Source organism: Manacus candei, unplaced genomic scaffold, assembly GCF_025592945.1.
Source record: "Manacus candei isolate 608988 ecotype Guabito, Panama unplaced genomic scaffold, ASM2559294v1 h1tg000169l, whole genome shotgun sequence".
NCBI lineage: Eukaryota > Metazoa > Chordata > Aves > Passeriformes > Pipridae > Manacus > Manacus candei.
Genome location: NW_026138217.1, coordinates 1,382,425 through 1,400,812, shown reverse-complemented (window position 1 = coordinate 1,400,812; position 18,388 = coordinate 1,382,425). Strand labels below are relative to the sequence as shown.

At 50.7% G+C, this 18,388-nt stretch overlaps 1 long non-coding RNA gene across 1 annotated transcript in view; it reads right to left on the bottom strand.

Moving 5' to 3' along the window:
• The window catches only part of LOC127463695 (uncharacterized), a 31,553-nt gene extending 20,640 nt beyond the window's left edge, over positions 1-10,913 (bottom strand). Inside the window, exon 1 of the long non-coding RNA XR_007900914.1 lies at positions 10,734-10,913. This is a non-coding gene — a long non-coding RNA (uncharacterized LOC127463695). The remainder of the gene's footprint in view (positions 1-10,733) is intronic.
• Between the last annotated feature and the right edge of the window lie 7,475 nt (positions 10,914-18,388).

Sequence of the window (18,388 nt, the reverse complement as noted above, 5' to 3'; positions counted from 1 at the left end):
GGTAAGGGTTAGGGGTTAGGGTTGGGGTTAGGGTTAGGGTTAGTCAGAATCTGTCTCAATGCGCGATCTAACTATCGTGGGTTTACCCCATTCCAGGAATGCAAACCGTAAACCCTAAAACCTAAACCCTAACCCTTGCTAACCTTAACCCTAACCCTAACCCTAACATCTCATAGCAGAGGGAGGGAGGGGCCTGATTCCTCATCAGATATATCAACAGTCAAAAGCCTGTAAGCTCAGCTCTTGCCTTTTCAGGGCTTCACACCGTCAACACTGGAGGGAGGGAGGGGCCCGACTGCTCATCAGAGGTATCATGCAAGTCAAAAGCCTGAAAAGTCTCCTAGAATGCATAAATCATTAACCATTTCAGTCTCTGACAATTGGTCCACACAGTAACTGCAAGCTACGCCCAAAACCTATTCCCTAACCTTAGAAGAGAGACTGCAACCCTCGAGATGTTGGAGGCTCGAGGCATGGTCCGTGACACTAATCATGGCTATAACTCATAACTTCTTGGAGTATGGGGACTTCCCTCCTTCACCCCCGGCAGATCAAGGCCACCACTTCAACTGACAGACATGGAAGCATCGCTGGACCCCGTGGGCGGTGACTATATACATCTGTCCACTCTCAGTTTTTCTTTCTCTTACTCTCCCTTGCTCTTCTCCTGCCTTTCTCTCCCCTATGCATTTTCTTTCCCCCCCCAAAGGTTATCTCTGTGTCACATTGTGGTATGACAGCACCCAAACTGCTAGCATGCCTGTTGATACAGAATTGTTAAAATAAACCTCGCCAGTATATGTTTTCAGACACCGATTATTTAGTGTCGTTTCACTTTAATCCACCACAAGGGAATTATTAATAAAAACCTGAGTGTCGTGGTTTCAATCTTGTTTTCCCCCAGAGGCTAAGAAAAGTGGTAGACCCCAAGGGGTGGAAACCCCTGGAAGTTTTGGAGTTCTGTCCAATGGGCGCTCCTGCAAAATGTCAACATCCCACAAGCTCACCGGAAAAGATGAGTTGTAGTTTGGTTGTTGAGGAGAGGTGGCCATGTTGTGAGCCACGAGGAAGGGACTCTAAGCCCCTTGGGCCCTCTGGGCCCTCCCAGCCCCTGTCTGGGGGCTGCAGGGACCTGGAACAGCATAAGCTGGGCTAGGTGCCTGCAGTTATGCCGGGAGATGTTTTCTCCATGGGCGCAGAGCAGCAGCCGGCACTGACCAGAGAAACGTTGGCAGAGAACCAGAGATAAGAACCTGAACCGGGGGAGCAGCAGAAACAACATGCAGCACCAAAGAAGACTCCTGGAAAGAGAGCCGAGGAGAAAGAGAGCCAGCAGCCTGAGAGACAGAGTTCTGAGGGTAAGACTGTACCAGATCCCCTAAAACTCCCTTGAGACCCCTCTTGGAGAAGAGGGACATGGACTCCTATTTTGGAGAGCAGTTTTGGACATGCAGCACCAGAGAGAGAGAGGAGCTAAGAAGCTCAAAAGACGTCCCGGAGCTGGACCGGGATGGCCAGATGGAATGCGGGGGGAGTTGACCTTGGCTCCCCCTCCTTGCACTGCTGCCACGGTGGCAGCCTGAGAGACAGGGCACAGAGGCCCTGCAAGAGATACCAGACCGTCACAAAGACCCCCCTGTGTCTTCGTGATATGATGTGGTGATACGACCTTGTCTGGGGTTATGAAGCCCACGGAAGACCCCTCGGTTGGAGGCGATGGGGCCGAGAGAGGCTTGAATACCTCCCTCGTGAGTGCTGGCAGAAAGCCAGTTATCAGCTGCTGCATGTGGAGAAGACAGATAGACTGCTGCCTCAGAAGATGCTACTGCTTAAGGACTGGAAGGGATCTGTCCTTCTTTCCCTCCTGGACTTTTATTTGGAGGGGAGAAGAGATCTGATCCACTGTAAATACTATATGTCATGGTAGAGATAGTTGTGATCACGTGTATAATGTGATATGGTATTTATTTGTACAGTCATTGTAATATATTCCCTTTCCCCCACTTTGAGTCTCGTGTGTTTTGTCTGGAAAAACCCATCTCACGTTAGGCTGAGATGTGGGAGGGGGAATGGAGCTAGGGAATTGGATTTGGGGACTATCTCAAACCATGACACTGAGTTACCCCCTCTCCCCTTTTCCTGGGGCGGGTTGTAACACCAATCAGCACTGACTCCGCCCAGTAGGCGGAGTCAGTGACGCAGAACAATCAACACGGACTCCACCTCTTGACTCCACCCAGTGGGCGGGGCCAGGGCTCTATAGAAGCAGAGTACATACAAGACGGTCGTGGGTATTCTGCCAGACACGCAACAGAACAGCAACAGCAAAAGCAGAGACCCAAGAGAAAAAGCAAAAGATTCTGATAGCGGTGGGCACTGAATCGGGCTTATAGCCCGAGAGGGGTTTACTGGGCACCACTGCGTTCCTGGAATGGAGTAAACCCGCGATAGTTAGATCGCGCATTGAGACAGATTCTGACTAACCCTAACCCTAACCCCAACCCTAACCCCTAACCCTTACCCTAACCCTAACCTTAACCCTAACCCGAACCCTAAGCCTAACCCTAACCCTAACCCTAACCCTAAACCCTAACCCCAACCCTAACCCTTACCCTAACCCTAACCCTAACCCTAACCCTAACCCTAGTAGCTTGCAGTCTCTTTTTTAAAGTTAGGGTTAGGGAACTGGTTTTGTGCATAGCTTGCAGTCTCTTTTTTAAGGTTAAGGTTAGGGAACAGGGTTTGCACATAGCTTGCATTCACTTTTTTAGGATTAGGGTCAGGGAATCGGGTTTGCGCATAGCTTGCAGTCTCTTTTTTAAGGTTAGGTTCAGAGAAAAGGGTTTGCGTATAGCTTGCAGTCTCTTTTTTAAGGTTAGGGTTAGGTAACAGGGTTTGCGCATAGTTTGCAGTCTCTTTTTTAAGGTTAGGGTTAGGGAAAAGGGTTTGCGCATAACTTGCAGTCTCGTTTTTAGGGTTAGGGTTAGGGAAAAGGGCTTGCGCATAGTTTGCATTCTCACTTTTAAGGTTAGGGTTAGGGAAAAAGGTTTGCGCATAGCTTGCAGTCTCTTGGTTAGGGTTAGGGAACAGGGTTTGCGCATAGTTTCCAGTCTCTCTTTTAATGTTGGGGTTAGGGGACAGTACTCTATAGAAGCAGAGTACATACTGGACGGCGGTGGGTATTCTGCCAGACACGCAACAGAACAGCAACAGCAAAAGCAGAGGCCCAAGAGAAAAAGCAAAAGATTCTGACAACGGTGGGCAGTGAATCGGGCTTATAGCCTGAGAGGGGCTTATTGGGCACCGCTGCGTGTCCGGAATGGGCTAAGACTGCGATTGTTAGATCGTGCACTGAGACAAATTCTTCCTAACCCTAACCCTTACCCATAACCCTAACCCTAACCCTAACCCTAACAGTAACCCTGTCTTTTGCTAACCCTAAACCTAACCCTAACCCTAACCCTAACTTTTGCTAACTCTAACCCTAAATTTCCTAACCCTAACCCTAACCATTCCTAACCCTAACCCTAACTCAAAACCTAACCCTAACCCTAACCCTAACCCTAACCCTAAACCCTAACCCTAACCCTAACCCTAACCCTAAATCTAACCTAAGTAGTTTGCAGTCTCTTTTTTAAGGTGAGGGGTATGGAAAAGGGTTTGCGCATAGCTTGCAGGTTTTTTTTAGGGTTAGGGAACCGGGTTTGCACATAGCTTGCAGTCTCTTTTTTAGGGTTAGGGTTAGGGAAAAGGGTTTGCGCATAGCTTGTAGTCTCTTTTTTAGGGTTAGTGTTGGGGAAAAGGGTTTGCGCATAGCTTGCAGTTACTGTGTGGACCAATCAGCACTGACTCCGCCCAGTAGGCAAAGTCAGTGACGCAGAACAATCAGCACTGACTCCACCTCTTAACTCCACCCTGTGGGCGGGGCCAGTGCTCTATAGAAGCAGAGTACATACCGGTGGGTATTCTACCAGACACGCAACAGAACAGCAATAAAAATGGCAGACATCCAAGAGAAAAAGCAAAAGATTCTGACAGCGGTGGGCAGTGAATCGGGCTTATAACCCCAGAGGGGCTTATTGGGCACCGCTGCGTGTCTGGAATGGGCTAAGCCCGCGATTGTTAGATCGCGCATTGAGACCGATTCTGCCTAACCCTAATCCTAACCCTAAAACTAAACCCTAACCCAAACCCACACCCCAACCTTAAACCCCAAACCGTAAATCCTAAAACCTAAACCCTAACCCTTGCTAACCTTAACCCTAACCCTAACCCTAACATCTCATAGCAGAGGGAGGGAGGGGCCTGATTCCTCATCAGATATATCAACAGTCAAAAGCCTGTAAGCTCAGCTCTTGCCTTTTCAGGGCTTCACACCGTCAGCACTGGAGGGAGGGAGGGGCCCGACTGCTCATCAGAGGTATCATGCAAGTCAAAAGCCTGAAAAGTCTCCTAGAATGCATAAATCATTAACCATTTCAGTCTCTGACAATTGGTCCACACAGAAACTGCAAGCTATGCCCAAAGCCTGTTCCCTAATCTTAGAAGAGAGACTGCAACCCTCGAGATGTTGGAGGCTCGAGGCATGGTCCGTGACACTAATCATGGCTATAACTCATAACTTCTTGGAGTATGGGGACTTCCCTCCTTCACCCCCGGCAGATCAAGGCCACCACTTCAACTGACAGACATGGAAGCATCGCTGGACCCCGTGGGCGGTGACTATATACATCTGTCCACTCTCAGTTTTTCTTTCTCTTACTCTCCCTTGCTCTTCTCCTGCCTTTCTCTCCCCTATGCATTTTCTTTCCCCCCCCCAAAGGTTATCTCTCTGTCACATTGTGGTAGGACAGCACCCAAACAGCTAGCATGCCTGTTGATACAGAATTGTTAAAATAAACCTTGCCAGTATATGTTTTCAGACACCGATTATTTAGTGTCGTTTCACTTTAATCCACCCCAAGGGAATTATTAATAAAAACCTGAGTTACCCCCTCTCCCCTTTTCCTGGGGCAGGTTGTAACACCAATCAGCACTGACTCCGCCCAGTAGGCGGAGCCAGTGACGCAGAACAATCAACACGGACTCCACCTCTTGACTCCACCCAGTGGGCGGGGCCAGTGCTCTATCGAAGCAGAGTACATAGCGGACGGCCGTGGGTATTCTGCCAGACACGCAACAGAACAGCAACAGCAAAAGCAGAGACCCAAGAGAAAAAGCAAAAGATTCTGACAGCGGTGGGCACTGAATCGGGCTTATAGCCCGAGAGGGGTTTACTGGGCACCACTGTGTTCCTGGAATGGGGTAAACCCGCGATAGTTAGATCGCGCATTGAGACAGATTCTGACTAACCCTAACCCTAACCCCAACCCTAACCCTAACCCTTACCCTATCCCTAACCCTAACCCTAACCCTAAACCCTAACCCCAACCCTAACCCTTACCCTAACCCTAACCCTAGTAGCTTGCAGTCTCTTTTTTAAAGTTAGGGTTAGGGAACTGGTTTTGTGCATAGCTTGCAGTCTCTTTTTTAAGGTTAAGGTTAGGGAACAGGGTTTGCACATAGCTTGCATTCGCTTTTTTAGGATTAGGGTCAGGGAATCGGGTTTGCGCATAGCTTGCAGTCTCTTTTTTAAGGTTAGGTTCAGAGAAAAGGGTTTGCGTATAGTTTGCAGTCTCTTTTTTAAGGTTAGGGTTAGGGAAAAGGGTTTGCGCATAGTTTGCAGTCTCCTTTTTTAAGGTTAGGGTTAGGGAAGAGGGTTTGCGCATAACTTGCAGTCTCGTTTTTAGGGTTAGGGTTAGGGAAAAGGGTTTGCGCATAGCTTGCATTCTCACTTTTAAGGTTAGGGTTAGGGAAAAAGGTTTGCGCATAGCTTGCAGTCTCTTGGTTAGGGTTAGGGTTAGGGAACAGGGTTTGCGCATAGCTTCCAGTCTCTCTTTTAATGTTGGGGTTAGAGGACAGTGCTCTATAGAAGTAGAGTACATACTGGACGGCGGTGGGTATTCTGCCAGACACACAACTGAACAGCAACAGCAAAAGCAGAGACCCAAGAGAAAAAGCAAAAGATTCTCACAGCGGTGGGCACTGAATCGGGCTTATAGCCTGAGAGGGGCATATTGGGCACCGCTGCGTGTCCAGAATGGGTTAAAACCGCGATTGTTAGATCGTGCACTGAGACAAATTCTTCCTAACCCTAACCCTTACCCATACCCCTAACCCTAACCGTAACCCTAACCCTAACCCTAGCCCTAACAGTAACCCTGTCTTTTGCTAACCCTAAACCTAACCCTAACCCTAACCCTAACTTTTGCTAACTCTAACTCTAACCCTAAATTTCCTAACCCTAACCCTAACCCTTTCTAACCCTAACCCTAACTCAAAACCTAACCCTAACCCTAACACTAACCTTAACCTTAAACCCTAACCCTAACCCTAACACTAAACCCTAAACCAAAAGGAAACTTCCTTTGCTATACCTACTGGGCGGAGTCAGTGCTGATTGGTGTTACAACCCGCCCCAGGAAAAGGGGAGAGGGGGTAACTCAGGTTTTTATTAATAATTCCCTTGGGGTGGATTAAAGTGAAACAACACTAAATAATCGGTGTCTGAAAACATATACTGGCAAGGTTTATTTTAACAATTCTGTATCAACAGGCATGCTAGCAGTTTGGGAGTTGGGCTATCAGTTGGGAGGCATGGCTGAAAATAGGAAACAACAGCCCTAATTCCCAGGAAAGAAAGCCTGGAAGCTTTGGCTTTGTGGTGCAGTTGGTGGGCCACAATGGGCACTCCATGGGCAGGCAGCAAGAGTTTTCTGGATCTGGGAGTCAATCTGGGGCCCTCGGAGTGTTTGAGGGGAAGTTGGGAGTGTCCTGTGGGACCAGGATGGGATTTGAGGGCTCCTGGAGGGGCTGGGACGGGTGTATACTGCGGGCATCGTCTAGTATTGATGGGGGTAATCAGTGAGCTGACTGTTTCATAATCATCCAAATTTTAACATACAATATGATTATTAGAATAAAAAGCAAAAAGGTAATATCAACAAAACAGTAACAGGGTGAAGCTCTTGGTTGAAGACTGGTTTCTTCTTTTTCTCCAGTGATTTTAATTCTTTTTCGTCTGGGTTTTAATCCCATCTTTGGCATTTTGCTGCGAACATTTTGTCCCCATATCCATTGGAAATTGTATTAACTGTTGATGAGAACAAAGTGGAATCCCAAGGTATGTGATATATTGATAGGATTTCACTGGTAGGCTTTTAATTTGTCCAGGTTTATCGCCATAATGCTTCTGCTCTTTAACCACTTGAATCAGAATGAATTGAGTTGTTTTCTGGGTCGGGTTCTCTTTTTGAGTCCAAGGGTTTTTAGTGGATTCAGTATCAGGCACAAAGGAAATTGAGGGAGGTAAAGAATAATCTTCCCTTTGTTCATTATCACAGGGATCACACACTCTATTTTCATTAATGTGAGGAAAGTTGGGAGACTCTAGAAACATCAGCTGAACTTCAAATTCTCCTTGTTTCTTTCTCTCCTGAGACTTAGAATCAGGGTTCTCTGTGGTTTCCCAAGTCTCAATGCCAGGGTAAGACACTGGTTTATGAAGTTGCCTGACCAAACCAGGAGCCTGTTTTTTTAGCAACAGTTTTCTCTCTGCACTCTGGCGCAACAAGACTTGGAAGGTGGTCAACCTCAGTTTGAAGCAGCTCATTTTTAGCAACAAGTTTATCCGATTTTTCTCCCGTTTCCCTCTCAAAGGCTAACGATGACTTCAGCACCACATTTTCTGATTTCAAAACAGTAGATTCAATATCAGAAATCCATTCATGACTTCCCTGTCAGCACTCCATCCAAATGTCTGTGCTCTCACTTTGACCTGAGAGAAACCTTAGGCAGGTGGAAAAGGGCAGATAAAGAAAAAACAGATGGGTCCAGCAGAAGTGATGCTGCTTCTGTCAAAAGCAGAGCAGAGACCGAAAGCACTTTAGGAAGTTGCTTACAGAAGCACTTGTGCATTCCAAGTTACAGCTCAGGAGTCTCAGTGACTTGTCCAACATGAGAGTTTCTTTTCCATTTCTCAACCCCCAGATTCCTCAGGAGTAGGAAACTGGAAACACAGACTGAGAAAAGCTCCATTCCTTCCTAATAATTGTGCTTTGCCCTTCCCATTTGACAGTGCTCTTGGAAATGTGCTGCTGTGATCTGGATCTGTGAGCAGCCCTGACCTCCCAGAGCACTCATCCAATGGCAGGAAGACCCCACCTGGCTCCTGCTGGGGTTCTTGCCACCACGACCCAGTATGGGTCAATGGAATGGGGAGCAGGGCGGTCGGACCAGTAAGGACCAGTTAAGGGGGTTGGGGGCACTTCAGCATCTCCATCAAGGTCAGACCAGTACAGAGCAGCATAGACCAGTATAGATCGGTATAGACCAGTATAAACCAGTATGGACCAGTATAGACCAATATGGGTCACTGGAATGGGGAATGGGGCAGTGGGACCGATAAGGACCAGTTAAGGGGGTTGGGGGCACTTCAGCATCTCCATCAAGGTCAGACCATTTGTCCTAGTTAGGACAGCTGAGATCAGTTCATCATGGTGGGTGTAACCCAAAACTGTATTCTATAGCCTTCCATGTCATTTCCCAGAAACTAGACTATTGTTGTCAATAGACTATTCGCACCCTCTGCCCATAGAGCCTGACTTCTCAGGCTATAAACTAGGTGTTAAGAGGCCTGTGAGATAGGAGGATGTTTCTGTCCTCACACCCTTTGTGGAACTCCCCACCCTGAGGGGAGCACTGAACATTCCTGCCTGAACTGGAGGATATATAATCTTGGAGTTTTGGAACATTTTTCAACCCACTCGTGGGATCCAGAAGAAGGCTGCATCTCATCGCTCTCAACCGGACTTAGACCACCACTGGACTGCGATCACCAGTTCTGGCCAGACGGCAGCAGCTCTCCCACCAGCAGGCCCTTCCCCTCTCCCTTTACTTTGGACTCAAACAGGGCCCAAGGAACACCACTTTGTTCATGCCCCAGGGCACTGGGTTATACATTTGGGTTTTTGTGGGTTGAGACCAATTGTTTGTTTGTATTATTGTACTTACTGTATTATTTTAATAAATTGTTATTCTGACTTATAATCTCTCCTTTGAGTTGAGTTTATCCCCCTGTTGGTTCACTTTTAAACCAACACACCATTATAGACCAGTATAGACCAGTGTAGACCAGTATAGACCAGTATAGACCAGTATAGACCAGTAAAAAACCAGTACGGACCAGTATGGACCAGTATGGACCAGTACAGGTCACTAGAACAGCGAGCAGGGTGGTGGGACCAGTAAGGACCAGTTAAGGGGGTTGGGGGCACTTCAGCATCTCCATCAAGGTCAGACCAGTACAGACCGGTACAAACCAGTATGGACCAGTATAGACCAGTATAAACCAGGGTAGAGCAGTATAAATCGATATAAACCAGTACGGGTCACTGAAACAGGGAATGGGGTGGTGGGATCAGTAAGGACCAGTTAAGGGGGTTGGGGGTGCTTCATCATCTCCGTCAAGGTCAGACCAGTACAGACCAGTATAAACCAGTATAGACCAGTATGGACTGGTATAGACCGGTATAGACCAGTATAAACCAGTACAGACCGGTACGGGTCATTGGAATGGGGAATGGGGCAGTGGGACCAGTAAGGACCAGTTAAGGGGGTTGGGGGCACTTCAGCATCTCCATCAAGGTCAGACCAGTACAGACCAGTATAAACCAGTATAAACCAGTACGGGTCCCTGGAATGGGGAATGGGGTGGTGGGACCAGTAAGAACCAGTTAAGGGGGTTGGGGGCACTTCAGCATCTCCATCAAGGTCAGGTCAGGATAAACCAGTATAGACCCGTATAGACCAGTATGGGCCAGTATAAACCGGTATAAACCAGTATGGACCAGTACAGGTGACTGGAACGGGGAATGGGGCAGTGGGACCAGTAAGGACCAGTTAAGGGGGTTGGGGGCACTTCAGCATCTCCGTCAATGTCCGACCAGTACAGACCAGTATAGACCAGTATAGATTAGTATAAACCAGTATGGACCAGTATAGACCAATATAAACCAGTACGGGTCACTGGAACACGGAATGGGGTGGTGGGACCAGTAAGGACCAGTTAAGGGGGTTGGGGGCACTTCAGCATCTCCATCAAGGTCAGACCAGTACAGACCAGTATAAACCAGGATAGACCAGTATAAACCAGTATGGACCAGTACGGGTCACTGGAACGCAGAATGGGGTGGTGGGACCAGTAAGGACCAGTTAAGGTAGAACTCAGCTGGGACTTAGTGGTTTGGGGGTGGGCGTGTCCCTTCTTTAGGTGGGCGTGGTCTCTCCCTGGTGGGCGTGTCCCATCCCAAGATGGCCATAGCCTCTGCAAGTGGGCGTGTCTTTTGCATCCTCTCCCCCTCCCTGAACTGGGAGCTCAACTGGGACTTACTGGGTTTTGGGTGGGCGTGTCCCCTCCCAATGATGGACCCACTTTCAGCCCCTCCCCCCACCTTTAAGGGCCCCCCCAGAGCCCCTCCCCCCCCTTCCTGCACCTCCCCAACCCTCAGGGTCCCTCCTGTCCCTCCCCCACCCTCAGGGTCCCTTCCTTCCCCTCCCCCCAGTGAACCTGCTACCCCTCCCCCACTCTCAGGAGCCCTCCCTGCCCCTCCCCCACCTTCAGGGGCCCTCAGGACCCCTCCCCCAACCTCAGAGACTCTCCTGCCCCTCCCCCACCCTCGGGGAACTTCCTACCCTTCCCCCACCCTCAGGGACCCTCAGGGTCCCTCCTTCACTTTCGGGGTCCCTCCCTGCCCCTCCCCAACCCTCAGGACCCTCCCTGCCCCTCCCCCCACCTCGGGGTCCCTCCTGCCCCTCCCCCACCCTCAGGGACCCGCCTACCACTCCCCCACCCTCAGGGACGGTCCTGCCCTTCCCCCACCCTCAGGGAACCTCCTGCCCTTCCCCCATGCTCAAGGACCATCCTGCTCCATCCCCACCCTCAGTGTTCCCTCCTTCCCCTCCCCCCCCCACTGGGGCCGTTACTGGTCCCTTACTGGTCTGTACTGGGAAGGGAGAGGGGAGGGGCCGCCCCCTCGAGGCCCCTCCCCCCCCGTGACGTCACCGGGTCCCAAAAATAGCCCCGGGGGCCCAAACTGGAGGGGGGACCTGGAGCCGCTCCCAGTGTGACCAGTTCAGGTACTGGGAGGGACTGGGAGGGAACTGGGAGGGACTGGGAGGGACTGGGAGGGGGCAGGGCTTCCCCCCCTCCCCCCCCTCCGTGTCCTTGGGGTGACCTTGGGGAGGGAGGGGGATGGGCCGCTCCCAGTGGCTCCCAGTAGCTCCCAGTAACCCCAGTAATGCCTCCGGTATCTCCAGTGACCCCCCCAGTAACCCCAGTGACCCCCCCAGTAGCTCCTAGTAGCTCCCAGTAACCCCAGTGTCTATCCCAGTAGCTCCCAGTAACTCCCAGTAATCCTAGTGTCCATCCCAGTAACTCCCAGTAACCCCAGTGTCCACCCCAGTAGCTCCCAGGAACTCCCAGTAAGCCCCCCAGTAGCTCCCAGTAACCTCAGTGACCCCCCCAGTAGCTCCCAGTAACCCCAGTGTCCATCCCAGTAACCCCAGTGACCCCCCCAGTAGCTCCCAGTAACTCCAGTGTCCATCCCAGTAACCCCAGTGACCCCCCCAGTAGCTTCCAGTAGCTCCCAGTAACTCCCAGTGTCCCGCCCAGTGCCTCCCAGTATGTCCCAGTTTAACCCAGTTCCCCCCGCCGTGGGCCCTGGGCCGGGTGGGGGAGGGGCGGGCTCACATTTCCATGGCAACATCCCTTTCCCTCTGGCCCAGTTTCTCCCAGTTCCTCCCAGTTTAACCCAGTTTTTCCACATTTTTCCCCATTTTTCCACATTTCCCCCCATTTTCCACATTTTTCCCGGATTTTCCCCCATTTTTCCACATTTTCCTGAATTTTTCCCCATTTCCCCCCCAGTTTCCAGATTTTTCCCAATTTTCCACATTTTCCCAGATTTTTTCCCATTTTTCCCCCATTTTCCCAGATTTTTCCCCATTTTGTCCAGATTTTCCCAGATTTCCCCCCCATTTTCCCAGATTTTTCCACATTTTTTCCACATTTTTCCCACAGTTTCACACATTTTCACACATTTTTCTCCAGATTTTCCCAGGTTATTTTTCCCATTTTTTCCACATTTTCCCCGATTTTTTCTCACATTTTTCCCAGATTTGCCCAGATTTCTTCCCCCATTTTCCTGGATTTTTCCCAGAATTTCCCAGATTTTCCCCATTTTTCCAAAATTTTTTTTATCTTTCTCCATTTTTCCCCATTTCCAGGATTTTCTCCCATTTTTTCCACATTTTCCCAGATTTTTCCTCATTTTTCCCAGATTTTCCCCCATTTTGCCCAGATTTTCCCAGGATTTTTTCCCATTTTTTTAAATCTTTCCCCATTTTTCCCCATTTTCTGGGATTTTTTCCCATTTTTCTCCATTCCCCCCATTTTCCCCAGAATTTCCAGCATTTCCCCCCCAGTTTGTCCCCATTTTCCCAGATTTCTCCCAGATTTTCCAAGATTTTTCCCTATTTTTCCCCATTTTCCCGGATTTTTCCCAGATTTTTCATCCACTTTTCCCAGAATTTCCCACATTTTCCCAGATTTTTCCCACATTTTCTCAGATTTTTCTCCAGATTTTCCCACATTTTCCCACATTTTCCCACATTTTCCCACATTTTCCCACATTTTTCTTGATTTTTCCCGATTTTCCCCATTTTTCCAGATTTTTTTTCCCATTTTTCCCATTTTCACACATTTTTCCTCATTTTCCCCCATTTTCACGGATTTCTCCTCATTTCCCCCATTTTCCCACAGTTTTTCCCAATTTTTTCACATTTTCCCCGATTTTTCCCCATTTTCCGAATTTTCCCCAGATTTTTCCCCATTTCGCCCCCATTTTCTCGGATTTTTCCCCATTTTCCCAGATTTCCCCCTTTTTTTTCCCACATTTCCCCGGATTTTTTCCCAATTTCCCCCCATTTTCCATGATTTTTCCCACATTTTTTCCACATTTTCCCAGATTTTTCCTCATTTTCCCCCATTTTTCCCACATTTTTCCCCATTTTTCTCAGATTTTTTTCCCCATATTTCCAGACTTTCCCAGAATATTCCCCATTTTCCCCCCATTTTTTCCCTACTTTCCCAGATTTTTCCCATTTTTTCCCCTTTCCCCCCCATTTTTTCCACATTTTTCCCAGATTTTCTCCCATTTTCCCCAGAATTTCCCAGGTTTTTTCCAAATTTTTCCCCATTTTCCCAGTTTTTTCCCAATTTTTTCCCCATTTTTCCGGGATTTTTTTCTCGATTTCCCCCCATTTTCCAAGATTTTCCCCCCATTTTTCCCACGTTTTCCCAGATTTTTCCCAATTTTTCCCCTTTCCCCCCCATTTTTTCCACATTTTTCCCAGATTTTCTCCCATTTTCCCCAGAATTTCCTAGGTTTTTTCCTAATTTTTCCCCATTTTCCCAGTTTTTTCCCAATTTTTTCCCCATTTTCCTGGATTTTTTTCTCGATTTCCCCCCATTTTCCCAGATTTTCCCCCCATTTTTCCCACATTTTCCCAGATTTTCACACACTTTTCCCCATTTTCCCCCTTTTTTCCTCATTTTTCCATATTTTCCCATATTTTTCCCCATTTTCCCCAGAATTTCCCACATTTTCCCTCATTTTTCCCCATTTCCCCGGATTTTTCTCACATTTTTCCCAGAATTTTCCACAATTTCCCCATTTGCCCACATTTTCCCAGATTTTTCACCATTTTCCTGATTTCCCCCCCATTTTTCCCACATTTTCACAGATTTTTCTCCAGATTTCCCCCACATTTTTCCCCCATTTCCCCACATTTTCTTGGATTTTTGGGTCCCCAGTTTTCCAAATTTCCCAAATTTCCCCAGTGGGAAAAAATGGGGGGAAAAAACCAGGAATTTTAGGGAAAATGGGGAAAAATTGGGGAAAAAAGTGGGAAATTTGGTGAACACGAATGAAAAATTGGGAAAAATGGGGGAAAATTTGAGAAAAAAGTGGGAAATTTGGGGAAAATTGATAAAAATGGGGAAATTTGGGAAAAATGGGGGAAATGGGGGGAAAATTGGGGAAAGAGTGGGAAATTTGGGAGAAATGGATGAAAAACTGGTAAAAAAGGGGGGAAATTTAGGAAAAACTTGGGTGTCCCCACCAGGTTCGGCCCCACCATGGCCCCGATAGCCCCGGGATCAGGTGAGACCCCTACCCCATGCCCTGACCCCTCCCCCTCCCCGAGGTCACTGCCCTGACCCCCGGAGTCCAGGCTGTGACCCCTCCCCCACCCCGTGGCCCCTCCCACACTTTATGGCCCCTTCCCCATTCTGTGGCCCCTACCCCATTCTGTAGCCCCTACCCCACTCTGTGACCCCTCTCCCACTTCATGGCCCCTCCCCCACTCTCTGACCCCTCCCCCACTCTATGGCCCCTCATCCACTTTATGGCCCCTCTCCCACTCTCAGACCCTTCCCCCACTTTATGGCCCCTCCCCCACTCTGTGGCTCCTCCCCCACTCTGTGACCCCTCCCCCATTCTGGGACCCCTCTCCCACTCTGTGGCCCCTCCCCCACTTTACAGCCTCTCCCCCACTCGGTGACCCCTCCCCCACCGACAGCTTCTCCCTGCAGAGAGAACAGCCAACACACTATTTCACTTCTCACTTTAACAAAGCTCTTTTCTCCTTCAAGCCCCTCAAAGGCGCCAAGGCCACATAGGAGGCCACACACAAACAGTACTCCTCTTCCCACTTGACTACACCTTCTCCCTCACTCTTCTACAGGGAACACCAGGAATCTGCTCGCAGAGGCCTCTCCTTTCCCAGCAGTAGCTCAGCACAAGGAGTTAAAGGAACTCAAGCCTTAGGCCACAAGAGCTGACAGCGAGGAAACTTTGGGAGCAAACTAATGCTGCTAACACGGACCCAGCTGAATCCAGCACACAATCACAGAATCCAAGAGTCCTTCAGCTTGGAAAAGACCTCCAAGCTCACTGAGTCTTGTGCAGCCCCTCCCCGACCGCCTGCAGGGACTGGATGATGCTTTGCACAAGCACCAAAAGGAATGTTGTGAAAGCCATGGCCTGCAGGAGGACACAGAGAAGGGCTTGGTTGGGGCTGGGAAGGAGGGAGCTGGCGCTGGGGGAGCGGGGATGGAGCCTCGGGGATGTGGCGCAGCAAGGACAGGGGCCCAGGCAGCTGGCAGGCGGCAAGGCCTCACCCCCTGCCCCAGCAGCAGCACCGGGCCCTGCCCAAGGCACTCCTGCCAGGGGCTGGGCCCTGCAGGCAGGGGCAGAACCCACTCCCTGGGGCGGCCTTGCTGCCCTGGCCCTCGTCCGGCCCAGCCTCTCCCTGTGTGCGTGCTCCCCACAGCACAGGCTGCACTGGGCAGCATCCCCTGATGGGCCCTGCAGAGCTGCCCCATGGGGACACTTCCCTTTTATGTCACAGGTGCCACAGCCTGTCCCAGCCAGCCCTGCCCATTGTCCCCACCCCGGCTCAGTGACTCACAGTGGCCCCTGGCAACCAAAGAACCAAAGCCCCACACCCCCAGAGTGCAGCCCTACCCATGTGCAAGGGGCCCCCAAAGGGTTCCCTGCACAAAGCAGCCCCTCCAAACCCTTGTCAGATAGAAAACTGGGGGACGTGACCCTTGGATGCTTTTAGTACAGAGATACAAGCTTTTCTGGAATAATGGAGGGGGTCACTTTTTTATTATTAATATTTACAGTTATCCATTTGGGGACAGGATGTCCTACAGGCTAATGTGGTGTCACATTTGGAGTGAAAAGTACTTTTCAAAGAAACCCAGGGTGCATGGGTGATGCAGAGGACGCTGCCAAGTCCCCCAATGTGAAGTTCAACACTGCTTTGCAACAGCACTGCCCTTTCACACACATCTTTGGCAAAGACAAAGATGTCAGGCTTTAGTTTCTAAATCAGTAACACTTGACAAGACCTCTTTAGGAACTGACAGCAAGAGAACTTAGGAGCAGCTTAGGGTTGGCAAGTGTAGGAGCCAAGAAGAGAAGGGCTGATGGGTATGTCATGAACACTGACAGCTGGATGGTCGTGGAGCTGACCAAGGACTGCCAGATACAAAAGACATCACCTGCTGGACTTGGCCCAAACACCAGCCCCCTCCTCTCCCTTCTCAACCACTCAACCACAGCCTGCACACACCCACACCTGCCAGGGCCAACTGGCTGTTTCTCTTCTCTTTTCTGCCTGGGGGCGAAGGAAGAAGGACGGGGGGGCATTTGCCTTCGGGCCAGAGGGAAGAGGAAGGAGATCCCCCCAAATCCATCCCTGGCAGGATGGGGGCTGGAGGAGACATTGGGGGACCCCCAAGAATATTGTCGAGGGGAAGAAAGGATGGGGGCACCCACAGGGGGTTGGGGGGGAGGGACCCAGGAATCTCACGGTGGGACACTGGGGAGTTCCCAGTAGTTTCTTGGGGGGGTGGACCCCCAGCAGTCTGGGGTGGAAAAATGGACGGAGGAATCCGCCGTAAAGGTTGGTGACACCCAAAAGACTCTAGGAGGGGGTCGGGAGGAGCCCCGGAGCCCTGAAGAGTGTTTGGGGGTCCCCAGGAGGGAGTCTGGCAGTCTGAGGTGGTCCCAGGAGATTTTCAAGGGTTAAGGGGATGCACAGGAGATTTGGGGGACGAGGGGGAAAGGCGGAGGGTCCCCAGGAGTCTTGGGGGGGATCTGGGCGGTTCCCGAGAGTCTTGGGGGAGATTGGGAGGGGTCACCAGGAGCCCCCGGACCCCCTGAACTCACCCCACACCACCATGACCTCGTTGGGGCCGCACGTGAAAAACAGCGCGGCGGGGGGAGATCCTGGGGCCGGGATCGATCGGGACCAATTGGGTTCAATCCCGATCCTCCCCTCCCCCGCCATCACCGCCCCGCTCCCGGCAGCCCCCGCGGAAGTTTCGACGTTCTATTCCTAATAATTGTGCTTTGTCCTTCCCATTTGACAGTGCTCTTGGAAATGTGCTGGTGTGATCTGGATCTGGGAGCAGCCCTGACCTCCCACAGCCCTGACCACACACACCTCATCCAACAGCAGGAAGAACCTGCCTGGCTCCTGCTGGGGTTCTCACCACCCACCGACAGCTTCTCCCTGCAGAGGGGTGGGCAACTACCCAGGCAGGATGAGACCTGACCCCAGCAGGCAGCAAAGTCCCGGCCCTGGCACAAAGAACCCCGGAGCACAGGGACCCTGCTCTGCAGGACAGCCCCGGGCATCCCTGGCTGCACCCCCACCTTCCCACCCCGCAGCCATCCCTGGGAGAAGGAGCCCACCTGCACTGTCCCTCTGACGGTGCTGCAGGGAAGGCCTGCCCTGGAGAACATCCTCCTCCAGCGCAACAGAGAAACTGGGAGAGTCCTGACAGATGTGCAAGGCTGTGGGATGTGGTAGCTTTAGGAGATTCCTCCAGGAACACAAGCGACATTGCCCTGCACCTGTAGACTCACTCTGCAGAGGAGTGTGAAGTTGTGTCCCCAAGTTGTGTCTCAGCTGAACACCTCCCATCTTTATGCTGCCTTTAACCTCCCTTTGCCTTTCTTCTCTTCTCTCGTGCCTACAGGCAGTGCCCTCAGCCCTGCTGGGCTGTGCAGAGGAGCTGCTCCTGGGCAGAGCTGTCTCTCTGCAGTGCTGCCCGCTTGCCAGGATTTCCCTGTGTGCCAGGAACCCGACCCAACTGAGCAGCACAGCAAGAGCCAAAGGCAGCCCTTTCTCTGCCCCTCTGGGTTCCCCACAGGTGTCCCTGGCGCTCCAGGGACACCTACTGTGGAACAGACTGAAGGAAACAATGATGTTCCCTCTTCTCTCCTCTTCAGTGACACTTCTTTCCAACAGTGACACTTCTTTCCAGCAGTGACATTTCTCCTCTTAGAAAATTACCAGGGTATGATGATCACCTTTTCTAGTTTCATCATTACACAGGACACCAGGAGGGTGACAGCAAAGGATCTGGTAACTCCCTGGCACAGCGGGGGTTTTCCTGGAGTCACACAGAGAAATGTGTCAGGGCTCTGAGAGGTGTCCAACCCGGAGCTGGACTGATGCACACACGGGGGTGTTCAGAGACATGAGTCCTTCACTGGTACACACACAGGCAGTTCATTGCAGCAGGGGCAGTGTCTCCCTGGGCTCCTGCTACCACTCCCAGAGCCTGGAGCCACCTCAGCCCTGTAATGCTCCCACCCTGCCCACTCCTACACTTCAGATGAACATTGGGGTTTTCTAGTCACTGGAA